Here is a 16,194-nt window from a genome sequence, read left to right as displayed (position 1 = left end):
TTTTAAATTATTTATTCTTGTTGCCTTTTACATACTAAAGTAGTTTTTAATACCATGAGCAGAAAATATGGACATCAAAACATACAGTTATTACAGTATTAAACAAATATCTAGAGTGGAAAATATTCTGCATTTCAAACTGAAATATTGCAATATTTTTCAAAAAGTTAAATATAAAAATTATGGCTCAGGCCTGCCTACAATTTGCAGGTGACTTAAAATTGCTTGAAAAAAAATAAAGATACTATTCACCCAAATTAATTCCTAGTTGAGTATTCAGATAAAATAGGAATGAGGACAGTAGCTCATATCATCTTTAGGATGTATTTTTTAAAACTCAGCCACAGAGTTACAGCAATTTTGACAGCACAAGGAATATAATTATGGTTCATAGAGAACCTTTTCTGTCTACCAACTTCATATGTATCTATTAAAATTATAATAAGGTAAAAAGGTACTTGCTGAAGGAAAAAATTATTTTAATTTTTGTTGTTCCATACACAATATTCCTGTTCAGCTCTCATCACTTTCAGAATGATTTCCTTTTACCTCGTCTCCTTTGGAGTACTTTTACCAGTGACCATCAGACTTTTCTAAGTGCTGCCACTATCCTCCTGGAGACATGAGGAGTGCTCATGATAAGCCCCAACTACACAAAAAAAAGCACGTAAAACATGAGTGGACTAAGAAATAATCTAGGCTGTCACAACCAATAAATATCCATGTCTGAATGCTTTCAAAGGAAATTAATGTTAAATCAAGATACTCTGAGCCACAAATATACCCACTATAGTGCAATTCAAATGGAAAGGAAACAGTCTGAATTCTTCCCTCTCTTCTACAACGCAATCCCTACCAACTTCCACGAAACTTCGGATTTCAGGAAAAGCAGGCCAATGTTACATGAGAACATTGAATTTTATGGAAATAAAACATTTAAACTCCTTGAAAGGTTCTGCACCCATTTCTTCTTTATGTACATATATACGTATTGGCTGTGTATACACAAATATTTTGGACATCTGTATACATCTGACTTCTTCAAAAATCTTAAATATTGATCACATATAGTGTAATAACCATGAAGTGCTAAGCTACCCACAGCCAACAACAATAACAAAACTATTCTCAGAAAAGATTTTTCTTACACTCTTGTGATATTTGCAAAAATTATAACTAAATTATAACTAAAATTATTCCATTAGCAGATGTATGTGAAAAATATAGACATACTTAGTATTTGGCACAAGTCTTCAGAATAAATATAAGTAATGAATTTCATATAGAATCTGTTATTTTATATAAACATTCAATTTTTGAGACTGTGATACACCTTTTTTTTTTAAAGAGGCTGTGCTAACAAATAGGTTTTAAGAACTTAACAACTATACGCAATATATTTATCATGAAAATTATATGCTTGGAGGAACATACTGCTGATTTAAATGTGGATGATATGACAAAATATTTGCTTTGAGGAGAGGGAGGGACAGAATTAGAAAAGCAAACTCATTCTGTCTGAAATGTTTAAACAATTTAGTGAACTTCCTCCTCTAAATCCTACTCACAATATTCAATACAAAAACAAGTCAATATTGCTTGATAATAAAACCAGAGGTAGTGCTGTAACTCATAGCCTTGGGTGCAAAGGAATAAGTTGCTCAACCTAACCTGGGACAGGTTCTCAGCTGATGGTCCACTGATTTAGCTGCTTTCAGTGGGACTATGACAATTTAAAACAGCTGAAGGGCTACCCCACCATTTTGTCGTTCTAACAATTCACTATCATCCCTGCTTCAGCAAGAAAAGGAGGGCAAGATTTCAAATAAAATTAATACCATCACCTGATTTCGTGTTTTCTTTATTTTTAAAATAGGCAGAACTCTAAAAGTCAATAATAATATCGCATTGTAGATGTGGGACTGCAGTCAGTAAGACACAGTAAACTCACAGTTATGGGAAACAGCTTTGAATGGTTTTCATTATATTTTCCTAGAAAGGCTTATAGAATGTTATTGATATTTGACCTGGATATTCTGTTTTCTATTACAAAGTACATAATATCAATACAGAACCATGTATGTCTGCATTCAGCAGTCCTTAACCCTTTGCAGGCCCTAAATGAAAGGAGAGGCAGGTGAATATATACGTATATTAATCTGAGAAAAGCAGATGCCATCAAACCTGTAACCTGTCATAAAGCATTAAACCTCAGTCAAAGTAAAGAAGTAATGAGGTCTGAAACACCTCCACATTCTAGCATGATGAAAAAAGAGAGCAGACTATTCATTTTGCATATGGTATTTGTATGTTAACTGCATTAAACATATTTTATTTTACAGTTGCCTCATTCTTCCTCTCTCCTAAAGCCGGCTCATGCGCCTGACCTTCTCTGGAAGCCTCTGCTGTCTATCACTTCCCAATGTGCACATTCCAGCTGACTGAATCGTTTATTAAATTAGATTCCCCCCATATTGAAAAAAAATAAGGGGAGGTGGGGGGGTGGGAGGGGAAGCAGCTATACAGTATGATCAAAGGAATCCAGTTTCTCAGAACTGTGAATTTCAAATCCATCTGGCCTGGGAGGGGCACAATAAAAAAATGTACAAAGTGATTAAGAAGTACTCCACGATACCCACTGCAGCTAGTTACCGCAGGTCCTGTGGGTCCATCCACCCTGTGCATTCATACCACAGCTGAGCAGCTCCAGGAGATGCATAAATGAGTATCACTGCCTCCAGCGAACATAAGGGAAAGCAGACCAGCAGTCACTTGCCCAAGGCCACGCTTTAAATCAGTGCTAGAACTGGGAATTAAATACCCACATAATTCTGCTTTCCTGGTTCAGGCGCCATTCAGTAGATTGCAGTAGAAAAAACAACAAACCAGCACACAGAAAAAATTAACAGTTCGGTGTAAAGGGAAAATTATTTCAAGATAGGAGCATTGCGAGAAGGCTAACAGCAGCTGAACAGCATGCATTCGGGCTCAGTCAGAGCACCTACCTGAAATGGGAGTCAGCCTCATAGAAAAGTGGGTAACTTAGGAGGCCGGGGCATTATCGGCACACCAGTTCAGGAAAAAAGCAGGACTTCTACACGCTGCAGCTGCTCCACTACTTACAGCATATATACTGCATATATACTTGTAGATATATACATACATATATATCCATCTAGACACAAAAGACAGCTCTCCATGCTGTTTCAGCAAGGTTAGAATCGAAAAGGACCCACACAGCACTTGACGTGATGACAGAAACGAGTCGAGCAGCACGGTTCAGATGCCTGCCCCAGTCAGACATTGGTAGGATACAGAAAATCAGAGCTAGTTTGACAGCAAATATAGGTTAGAAATACACAGGAGTGACTGGTGGAATAGGGCAGGGGAGTTGTTTCAACACCCTGGCATGCTGCTCAGAATGATCTTTAAAATCCATTAAGAAGGGAATACACAGTGAGAGTGAAAAGGCAGCAAACATAAAAGATTAAAGAAAACAGCCTCCTGCACAGTTCACACTCTGCTGGGCTGCGTCCTGCATCGACACAGCACCAAACTGAAACCAAGGGGGCACCAACAAACACAGCAATTTTTCTTCCCATTTTCTTTTTTTGTTTTAAATACCAAAACAAGCTTTCTTGCGCTCCACAACTTAAATACAACTGTTAACCCTAAGAAGGCAGGGAAGGAAATTTTCATGGGAGCAGTTTTATTCATAACTCAATAATATGGGGATTCTTTCATGTTTCTCAAGAAGCTCTAAAACTAACCAGCCCGATATTATTTGGATGCATGGCACATTTGGGAGTGGTTTGAAGAAGCCATCTAGCCATCTACCGAAAATGTAAGCAAAAGGCTTTTAGGGTAGTTTTTTGATGCTCGAGGAGGAAATCTTTGGAGAACCCACATACAGTGATTATAAGGACAGGGAGTAAATTCAGCAATCTTAAAAGGAGAAGGGAGCTTACTGCCCTCAAACTATGACAGGATCAGTATTCTGAAGTGTGAGATGTATGGCATTCGGGTAAGTGCAGCAGATCAGGCCAAAACGTAAAACAAAACATAGATGAGACCACACGGGGGGGGTGGGAGGTGGTGGGGGGTGGTTCAGAGACGACTCCACAACAGTACGTCAGGAGACGGTTTGTGACCTGCCAGTCAGGCTGTAAAAATGCATAGTCAAGCTTGGATGAGTATGCCAAAAATTACAAATGGATGAAAGCTACCAAAGAGTCCTTTAAAGAATAAAACCACTTCTCACTACCACAAATAAACAGAGATCTGTGTGTCAAAGGTGGCGGGAATTGAACAGGCCGTCTGCAGGCTGCAGTCTGAAGTCAGAGCTCGCAGGCTGGCGTCTAGGCTGTGGTGTCCACATCCCATCCCCACCTTTGCTACTGATCCAGCACTGATAGCTCTTTCTCCACAGCAACAACACTCTTTGCTGTTTTGCCTAAATTCCCAGTTCCTCGCATCATTTTGCCAAACCTACCACCCATGGTTTACATAAAGAAAAAACCCCTACATTCTTCACGATAAAGGGAAGAGAAAAGACTTGGAAATGTTAACCCTCAGGAGTTAGAAATGAAAGCCATGTGTCTTCCCCTTCGCCATGCCCACAGCTGGGGGTGGCGTGCTCCAGCTACCCCCAACACATCTTGGGTGGAGAGGCAAGTGGTCTCATGCACAGCCTCAGGAGACAACAGATTTCTGGGATCTTGGTTTGGCATCCAGACAAAGTTTAGTCATGGTCCAGATCAAGACCAGAGTCCCCTGTTTAAACACCTTTTCTGCAGGCACAACTGTCATGTAAACAATCATCTAAATCCCATTTTCTTTGGTAACATTTTTTTAGGAAGAGAACAATAAGATGGCATGTGTGACTGCAGCACATCTCAGCCACCCATGGGAGTGGAGCAGAAGGTTACATTTTTTTACATCATTTTTTGCTATTGAGTTAAAAGGGGAAATTCCTTTTCCAAACTATTTTAATGGGTAGCCAGTGTGTCCTGGACAAAGATCTATGTAGATTAAACTGCAGAATAGTTTGGGAAGTTCAAGTGCTGTAAATCACTCATATCAGAAATTCTCAAACAAAAAGAAAAAGCATAAAGCAGCAATGATGCTTGCTGATAGAGCAATCTGAACCCTTTAAAAGAGCAACTATTCCTGAAAAGTCAATTATGCAGTGCCATTTTTAAAAGTAGTCAAATTGAGGCAGAACATGACAATTACACGCCAGGCATTACCAGCAGTAAACCTTATCTCAGTCCCAGAGAAGCATGGCAAGACAAACACATTAGGTTACACATAACATCATACAGTCAAATCAAAACATGTTGTGTAAAGGAAAATAAGAGATTTGTGCAGGTACTGAAACAACGAGCTTAGTCGAATGACAACGTATACTTCAGATCAGTTTCCATTTTTCTTCCAAATGCAGTACAAGAACCCTAAAAAACTGTGCTGTAGTTAACAAAGATGTCTCCCATGGCTGTTAAGAATACTTCCAGGCTTCCCCTCAAGCAGTGAGAGGTGCCTTGCAATAAAAGTCCAAATCTCTGGAAAGTTCATCCTCTGAAACACTACGCTACAGGGCCCCTGGGCCCTTCAGTACTATACCAGTCAGCTGTACCGTCTTTTATGAGTTTTAAACATGAACTACTGTGAAAGCTTCAGAGTAAAGCACCTATGCAAGGCTTTCAAGAGGTTGTTTGGTTGCTTTGTTTGTTTATTTATGTGCTTCTTAATTAAAAAAAAAAAATCATTGATAGCCTTTAACAAGCCTGAAAGCTTTGTCCCTCTTACCAACAGCTCTCCTGTTAGTCACAGTGCCTTGTGGGAATATGAGATGTTTATACTCTGAGATGTCGCCTAACACTAACTTGGTTTGAAGTTCAGATTTCCGCTACGTATTCCTTCGGGCAAGTAGACCTGAAATCTAGCACCTTCAACTTGAGATGTATGTAATAGAAGTCAGCAGGCAATGCAGTGACTTATACTCCATAAGCAAGGTTCTTCACAGCAATTTAAATAAATTATTACCAAATTACATGACTTTCATGTCACTGTCTAAAGGTCCTACTATATCTTCTTTACAGATTACAATCTGACTGTTTAATCACAGTAAGAACAACAAGAACAAAAAAACATATCATGAAAAGACAGAGGCAACAGCTTTGCCTTGCTTCTAGAAGCTTGTTGGTTTAGCAAAAACTTCAATAAAAAAATACAACCTGTGGTTCACATTTCTCATGGTCCACAAGAAAACAAGAATTACAAAGAAACATGATGAGAAAGCACAGAAGTACAATCTTTCCTGATATTAGAAGAGGACATTCGTGTTCAGAACAAAAACAAAAAACCAAAACCTGAATATTCAACTTGTAGCAGAAAGAGTTATGACTAGCTTTATCTCCAAACAGCAATGATCCTTTTAAGTTCCATTTCAAGACTTCACAATGAAACTAGACCAATTACTAGGCTTTGAAAATCAACTGAAATCTACAAAACAGCTGTAGATAAAAGGCAAACTTCAGCTTTTCCTCTGAGTTTAGTCATGAAGAATACTACCCTAAAATTAAGTTCTGGTGTCTTTACAGTATAAATGTAACACACACACTTTCTGTACTAGGGGAAAGCTCCAGCTGCTACATACTGCTTGTTCAAAGTGCAGGATGCTTTTCTGAGAACACTCAGCTTAGATGGGTGCTGTCTAGAGCGTAACATACCCAACTTGTATGAAGGAAAAAAAGTGATTCATAACAATTCTAAAGACAAGCCATTTCACTTCCTTCTGCATTAAATCATGTAGATTTCCCCATGAGAAAATGCCAAGAACAGCAACAGATTCAGCTGGTTTTTCTCCCAAGGCCAAAGATTCACCAGACAATCTGGATACACCACAAGGTAAGAGAACTGCAGTCTGCCAGAAGCACCAATTCTCTTCAACAACCTCTTTTCAGCTACTTTAACACATTAAATTCCGATATGAAATTAACTACTTAGATATATATGTATATCCTGAAATCAAGCTACCAAAACAGGTAGCTGAGAACAGCTCTCAACACTTTCTCATAACCTGTAGGCAAAACAAAGCGTAGAACTGGTTGTAGTTCTATCAAATAGCTACATCCTCTTTGGCATTCCTAAAGCACCAACAACCTTTGTGTGCAGACGCCAATACTTATTTTATAAACCTGGAATGGCGAGGAAAAATTATCTAATAGTGCATTTCCCATATCTTGATCCTAAATCATACCTTGTTTTGAGTGATTGCCCTCCTCCTCTATGTCTGAGGTAATTAATTTTGGGGTTCCAGACACACAAATGCATTTTCTTCAGGTACGTGTTGTATTATTATTTTGCATGAAAATAATGATGACTGTGGCATTAAAAGACAGAACTTTGATGAGTTACCTCCAGTCAAATTCTAAAAAAAAAAATCAAACTGAGTACTAAAACCTATGCCTAAAAAGGCAACCACTGAAAGCTCTGGAATTAAATGCTCAGTCTCAGCTTACCCTTTCCTAGACCAGTGTCCTTTGCTACCTGGGACAGGCATCAGAGGGCTAGATGTGGTGAAACCATGAAAATCACTGCATATGACAATCAAGGAAAAAAAAGAGAGAAGCTTGAGGGTCAAGGGGTTAAAAAAATCTAAGAATAGGGGGTCAAAGGGGAGCCTCAAACAAGGCATCCCTGACCCCATTTCCCAAAGACAAATAAGAAACCAGCAGATGCCACTGGGCACCTTTCTGGAGACGGGACAGTAAAATGGAGTGGAAAGAGGTTTTATGTCACTGTTGGGATTCCCCCTGTGAAGCTTCCTTCTCATGGTGCTGTGGGTCTCCAGCTTGACAGAAGCTGGCCAAGGTTTAAGGAGAGTTCCATGACGTGGTGATTATTTTGAACAAGACAGACCCAGATAGCTGTGCTTTCATCATCTCTCATTCCAGTGGCTATATTACATCAATGCTGAACAAAACCTCAGCCATCTCTCCTTTTATGGCTAAGACTTCATAGGTAAGGAAGTCTTCTAAGCAACCGCAAGACTACTCTAGAAGAGGGAATATTACTAATAACATAATGGATCCCACAGGTGGAAAAAACCCATCAAAGCCATTATGCCCCTACAGCTCAAAGGCAAGGCAAAGAATACTGGTAAATTTGAAACATAGGATATGCAACGAAAGGATGGGATTAAGTCTTGAGAAAGTCCCTTTTTCAAAACAAAGGTGAGGAAATCTACAAAACATAGTGTGAAGTGTAAGTCCATCAGCTGTGGTCAGGAATCAGTGGGTGTCTGCTACACAACTGCAATGACTTAAGGACAAATCACGACTGTACATGAGAATTCATATCAGATCTATTCATCATCATCATGGCTTGGCTTCACGAACAAAGATCTGGGAAGGGCTTTTCCCACGCTCACTGCAAGCGATGAGTGCACCCTTCGGGCCCGCGCAGTGGATTTTTTAGGTGAGGCGCAGCATGCGCGGAACTGGCCCATTACAACCTGGAAAAAAGACCATCACGGCAAGCATGAATGCAGAATTACTGCAAAGAAAGACAAAGAACTTTTGTAGAAAGAAGATAGTTCAGGGTCATTTTGGTGTTGGCAATTTTTAACACAAGGAGAAATTATATCTAAAAAATCAAACACAACATCCAGTTTCAGTGTCATGCAAAAAATAACCAAGTTGATGACTGTTCCCTATGCAGTTCCCTATGATGAGGCAAAGCAGTCAATTCTCCATACTCTGTATATTTTCCGTACTAACAACATGTTTTTTTAACCTTGTGATACCATTCGACTTAGAGGCTGATAAGAAAGGACATGAAATAATAATGTACTCACTCCAAACATCCTGACAAAGGCTGAACATGCAATCCTAGAGAAAGGTTTGAGTAATAACTTTGCTTTTAGATGTACAAATGTTAGCTGGTGCCAAAACAGAAGGCTAATTAACACCTGGCAGTACAGAACCTCTTACCACCTTCCTCTCCTCACCAGGAGATGGCTTTGGAACTGTGTGCCCACTCTGATGCTCCAGGATTAACAGTCATAAGATCCCCAATTCCATCACTTCTGGTATTCTCCAGCCTCATGTGGAAAGAGCTCATAATTACCCCACAGGCAGTAATGCAAGACAGTGATGAAGTCTGAAGAGCTCCAGGCTTGTCTGGATATGTATATTTCAGACAATGTTGCTGATGTGACGACAGTTTCCCAGAACTAACGAACATGGTAAGGACAGCACATACAGAAAACAGTGTCTGTCTGTACATAAACTGGAGGGTTTGCAGTTTTAACTGGACAGAATATTATTTAGTATAAGAAACACTAATAATGCTGTATCCTGCACAAGTATTTCATAACCCTTCTTTGTTTCACACCAGGAGGAATCAGTTGGCATGACATCAGCATCAAGACATGGACATCCTGTAAATTTCCTCAATTTAAACCTCTAGAGCTTTATGGACAGAAGTTACCCACTCATACCCATTTGATAGCACTCAGCAAAAGAATGCTTAAGTTGAACAACCAGGCTGAATAAGCATACAATGAACTTCATCTTGAGGGACACTATCAGGAGGGCTAGACACTAACAAGACATAACGTAATGTTTAAGGCCAATGTGAAAGGCTTATGCACAAAAGCCAAAAGCTAGTCCTGCCTTTGCTAACATTTACAGGTGATTACAAAGACTTACAGAGAATCTCAGGGGATTACTGTTGTTATCATTATCAAGATTGATCTTCTTAAAAACAAAGTACCAAAGTGATTTCAGCACTTATGAAAGAGGTTTTGAATGTGAAGAAGCAGTAAATTTGTGCAGGCAGAATAAGGGAGAAAAACCCAGCACACTGCTTCCTTTATCAGAATATAATCTGTAAACAAAAATACTCAGATACAGGAGGAATCTTACCAAGTGCATGGGCTAGTGAGCAGTGGAAGTAAAAGCTGTTAAAATTATGGTTGGTCTCAATGATCTTAAAGGTATTTTCCAACCTAAAGGATTCTATGATTCTAAATCACAAATTCATGGCTGTAAATCACAGTTCCCCCCTTATCTGGCTTCATAAAACAAAGGGGGAGAAATCGTCTAAACTGGAGCCTGGTATGCCAAGGATTTTGAAAGAGGGTGTATATACCAAAGGCAAAATGAACACTGCAGCGGACAAATCACACTAGGAATACCTCTGATCAGCATTAGCAAGGAAAACACCTTGTCATGCAGCAGGCTAGAGCACAAAACTCAACCGAACAGCAGGGTTTACACTCTAGTTCCTCCCCTTGTTAGTCTGAATGGAAAGCCAGCACACTTCTCAGACTCTCTTTTTCTCTACTTGACTTGATGTTTCTACTTTACATTACTGTAGGTGACATTTTTTTTTCAAGGGTGGAGTAGGGGAGGAAAGGAAGGATACAATGGGTGAATGAAAGATCTTAGAAAGTGAGTGAGAAACCGAGAAAGATGATGAACAGTAATGACAAACTGAAAAACAAAAGAAAAATGCTAACAGAACCCCAAGACACATACAAACCTCTAATATCACCCTGGATTCCCTGTGCATCCTTTAGCAGAAACACAGTTGTTTTCACTTCTACAGACTGTTTATACGTTATGGCCCAATCTTGTGGATAATTAAATTTAGATGCAAATAATCCAACCGAGGCTAATGAGCATGCTAACATGCATACAGTCACAAAAACAAATGTTTGCAAGTTGAGTTTGACAATAAAAATATATTAGCTCAGGCCTCTTAACTAGCTATTCCAATTAACCAACCTTTATCAACACACGTGTTTGCACTAATTGGGATACAGACACCATGTAAGATGATCATTGCCTTCTGAAGACTGAAGAGCTCCTTTCAGGCCTTTGTCTTGTGCAAGATAGCAGATCAATGCTGTGCCACGTCAGCAGCTGGCAACTTAATTTTATCTAAACAGAAGAATGGTAATAAATTGTAAAAAGCCTTCTAATAAAAGGGTAGACTTTTGGGCCAAGCATGTATTACATTTTTTCTTTCCTATATTCTACCCACTGATCATACTGAAAGCTGAAAAATCCCTAACATTGGCAACAACTTTAAGCAAACAAGTGAAGTGTATGTTTTTACAGTCTGCATAGAAGAAGGAAGATCATGCACTTAGTTCAACAATTTGAAGATAAAATAATATTGCTGTATATGAGAACTAGGATAAATGAAATACATAAACAAATAGTGATGAATGAAAATGAGGCTTTAGTAACAGGGTCAGTTCTTCTGGATTCAGATGCAAGGAAAAGACACAGTCTTATCATCAATCCCCTCCCTCAGGACAGGTCTGAATTACTTCACTAAAATCTGTGCACAATTTCTGGGGAAAGTTAGGGGCATTACGAAGGGGATTCACAAAGGCCAGTACCTCAGTTGAGAAGCTGCCTCAGCCCAGAAGAAACAAGGAGGGGAGGAAATCAAGCCCTATCTTACTGCTTTCTGGGACTTAGATAAATTTCTTTCATCTACTGGGAAGGACTCTTTTCTAGTCAAAATTCAAGATTTTAGCTCTGTCTTGGAGTGATGCCTTCACCAAAAATTTATAAAGCACAGCTGAGGGGGGGCACCACTCATATAAACCACAGATGCGCTAACTTGGGAATGTCTAAGATGTCAAGTCACAAGGTGGTATCCTACCTGTTATACTGTAGGGTCTTATTAAACTATTCCATGCAAAGAGCTGTACCTTGCTGCCAGCTGTCGTCAGGAACACAGCCCCATCTGACAGGTGTGCGTCACAAACACCCACAGGATTTGGCCCTGTGGGTGAGATCGTTGAAGAAACGCCTGGCTGTGTGTCCTGACGACACTGGCTGTGAGCGAGGCATCGTGCTGCTCAGCATGTTGAGAGGTGGGCAACCTGGGACCTGCCCAGAGCAGGCTTTGAAGCACCCAGGGAAGCTCTGAGGGCAAAAGCTGGGGGACCTGGCTGCAGGCACAGCCATCAGCTCAGTGGGGAAAGATTTAAGGCTTCCCATTTTTGATCCGGGTGCCTGCAAGAGGAATGCCCCAAGCATCCCAAATTAATTTCTGTTGTGAACAGCCAACTAGCTGTTCTGGGTATAACCTGATGCTTTTAAAATGAGAGCTTTGCAGGTGAACTTGTCACATCTGCTGTGAGCACATGAACCGAGTGGATGATGAGAGTGTTTTGCAACCCTAAGTGCAGCAATCACTCTTCAAGGGCAGGAAGATGAAACTGATCTCATGTGGGATGTGGTAGAACTGGATCGCAGAAATACATAACTTTTTAACTGAACAGGAGTAAGAATAAAGAACATGTCTTCTCCCTTTGAAAAGCTGAGGAAACTCAGCCATTGCCTACAGTAAATAAAAACATAATTTAAATAAATACTTTCTTCACATAGAAATACTAGAAAGTAATGGTTTTCCTTTTCATTCCAGCTTTCCTTTCTCAATAGTTATTTTGCCAAGAATTCATATGCCCCTACTTAGAGGGCAGCTGCCAGCAGCACCAGCTGCCCATGGAGGAAGCCCACCTCCCACCAGAACCAGTCAGAGAAGCCCAGGGCTGGGAAGGGGCTTAGTCAAGCTTTTTACCTGAATAAAGGCCTTTCACTCAACCATAGCACATTTTATTAGAATGATCCAAAGACTGAAACAGGCCATTCATTAAAGAGCTCAACATATTACTAACCACAAATGAAAGGTAAGACTTTCAGAATTATCAGCACAGGACTAAAATTGCCTTCTCTAAAGCCAAGGGGATCTCACCCTCGGCCTTTATGGAAGAAGGGTTGGCTGAGCCTGGGTTAACTATGAGTCCTTTTGAAAATCCCAGGCAAGGTGGTGAAACACTAAGATTAAGAAGGCTGCCAAAAGCAGTAGTGCACTAATGGCAATTTATTGCCCTTGACCTGATGCATTAATGCTTATTTCCTGCACACACTGGAAACTGTATAGTATAAATCAAATCGGCTCCTTTTCTAAATACAGATTGGAAGAAACATTGAAGCTTCACTTCAGTTCACTGCAGAGGTGTTTGTCAAAACACGTGTATAACTCCTTGCCAATACTTTAGTATATGAGCGAACCATAAATCTATTCACAGACAACACAAGAGCAGGAAAAAAATTAAAAAGAAAATCTAACAGTATACTGGAACAATGGTCCAATGGCTAAAAGAAGCCACAAGATTTGTTATCTGTTTAAACAGACAGTTGCCAAATAGATAAAAATTTGCTTTAAAAATCTTGTATAGAACACTGCAAATCATCTAACAAGATAAACTGCAGCTGCCTCACTCTGAGGTAAGAATAAGTGATGCTGGGGTGCTCTAGTTCACATTCATATGAACATATATATGACTGTGAACTGCTCTGGAAGGAAAGCCTGGTTGTGTATAGCATGCAGGGAGGGCTTCAAGATACAATAACCATGCTTAACTAACTGTATCCTAGAGGAATTTCCAGACTTTTGCCATACAAGTGAAATTTCCTGGTGAGAAGTAAGTCACAGCACTGCTGATATTCTCAGTCAACAGCCAAAAGGAGTATAAAGTCTGAACTACTAACAGCTTTTCAGCTGCAGAAATTATTTTTCTTCGAAGGTCAAGACATGCTGCCATGTCATTGTAGGGAAGACAGCAGAGCACCCATTCCTTCACTAGAAGGAACATTTCATCCATCAGTGGCAAGACTTCTGTCCTGCTCTGGTCAACAGGAGTCTGGCCTCTGACTTCACTGGAGTCAGACTTTGACTGTGAGACAACTAGTTAACATTTTTACTGACTTTGGATGGCTATACAGACTCCACAACACATGCAAGCTAAGGTGGCTGTGTTTGCTGTTTGATTGTGGTTTTTTAAAAAAAACAGCTTTCATATACTTAATTTATGAAAGACAATACATTTTCCCCATGATGGAAATACAAAAATTAAACATTTTCAGATGGAGCTCCAAAGCAGTTCTGGAGGTGCTAGAAGAAGAGCTGGCTAGCTCTAAACGAAAGTAATGATGAAGAAAAATTTCATGAAAAGAAGTCTACAAAGTCTTCTAAGTAGGAAGTTCTCTCAGTTACTCTGGAGCATATATTAGTGTATATCTATGGGCCACAAGAGCCAGCAATTAGTATCAACAGAATGCCTATAATGATGACATAATGCCAAAATAACAACTGAATCTTGCTTTTTCATGTTTACAAGTGGCTTTATCACACTGCAGGATCAGGCTCTTACAAGAAAGTTGCCAGTCTGTTCTAGAAAAAGAATTATTATCACCTGTACAAAACTTCTTCAACACTTCCCTCTCCACATCCTGAGACAAGACCCATGGTGGGAAGTTGGCAACAATTAACAAAAGATCTCAAGGACCATAGAAGACTGCAACTTTGCATGTTTTCGGAAATATATGACACAGACGTGATTTTATCACAGTGTGATACAAGTTGAGGAAAAAAACGGACAGAGAATTAAGATATTTTGTCTAAAGTCTACAGGTAGTGAACTTTGTAAGCCATTTAGAACAGCCATGCACTGAAATGAGAAACTCATTTCCCAGAAACTCTGGGAAATACAGGTACTTAAATAATCAAAGAAAAAAAATGCATTTATCTGCATGCAGCAACACCCCTGATATGATGCACGTGTATGTATGAACACAGAATTTGGGGAAGGAAGGATTCCAAGACTGCGGGTGTTTAAGGACTAAACTACCTCATTTACTGTCCAGAAAAGGTTATGTCTATATTAGCAAGCAGTACAGAGCAATATACTGATACAGATCATGCTGGGGATCTGGTATTCAGACTATACACGGTAGGCAGCTGGAAGGTTTCACTGCTAACTGGCTCTAGTCCATGTGGACTAGATGGATTCCGTGAACTCTTGGAGCACATTTTCCTGTTTAGATTCACCTGAAAGAAATCTAATTCAAACACAATCCAATTCACTTAAAAAAATCACATTCCTAATCTGAACTACAAGTCATGCATACATATCCAATGTATGCAATGATGTCCTATGTCAGCACCAGTTATATTTGGATTAAAATCCCACATACTGAGTAAGCAGAGTGTAGTGCCAAGCCTCCAGAATCACAGAAAAATTTAGGTTGGGAATGATCTTTGGAGGTCATCTAGTGCCAACCTCCAGCTCAAAGCAAGGCCAACTTCAGAGTCTGGTCAGGTTGCTCACTGTTGAGTGCTGACTGCCTCCAAAGATGGAGATTCCACAGCCTCTTTGGGAAACCCTACTTGGGCTGCAACATCTGGTGGCCAGTGCTTGACCTATCTTGTGATTTTTTTTTTCTTATATCCAATCAGAATTTCCCTTTGCTACAACTTGTGCCTGACACTTCTTTTCCTTTTGCTGCTCACCTGTAGGAAGAGTCTGACTCTACCCTTTCTGAGTCTACTTGGCCATCTCTTCTCTGAGAATAAACTCAATTGTCTCAGCCTTCCCCTGTACTTCACATTAAACAACCACTTTAGTGGTGCTCCACAGGACTCTCTAGTTTGTCATCTCACCTTTGCACTGGTAGCATAAAGCTAGACACAGTATTTTAAATAGTCTCCTTGTATCAAGTACAGGGAAATGAGCACTTCTTTCAGCGTGCTGGCTTTGCTCTTGCTGATGCAGTCCTGCGTGTGCTTCATCATTACACTTGCTGTCTATCAAGACAGGCAGCTTCTTTTCTTCAGAGCTGCAACCGGTTAGTCAGTGTCCATCTTGTTATTTTACAGGAATTTTGTATCCTAAGTGCAGGACTTCACACTTAATTCTGCTGAACATCATAAGGCTCTTGTGGGTCATTTCCACCCAGCTTGCTAGGATCCCTCTGAAAGGCAGACCTGCTCTCCTGAGTCAAACGATCCACAAGGCCTGGAGTCATCCTGCCTTCCTGCTTCAGGTACAGTTCAGAAGATCCCAGAACACAAACCAACAAGTGTGCAAAGTTAATTCACCTATAAACATTCTGAAGATACAGTCCCTCCCATCACCCAGGTCACTGAGAAAGAGGTTAAACGGAATTGGTCCCTCTGTCAACCCTGAGAAACATGACTAGTAACTAGCCTCCAGTTAGATGGATATTGAGCCACCAACCACCAGGTGGTCTGGCCTTTTTTTAACCAATATGCCGTCCACCCATTCAGTCCATACCTTCCCAGCCAGCCACAAGAATG

This window comes from Buceros rhinoceros, unplaced genomic scaffold, assembly GCF_000710305.1.
Source record: "Buceros rhinoceros silvestris isolate BGI_N320 unplaced genomic scaffold, ASM71030v1 scaffold23142, whole genome shotgun sequence".
NCBI lineage: Eukaryota > Metazoa > Chordata > Aves > Bucerotiformes > Bucerotidae > Buceros > Buceros rhinoceros.
This window is presented reverse-complemented; position numbering follows the sequence as displayed.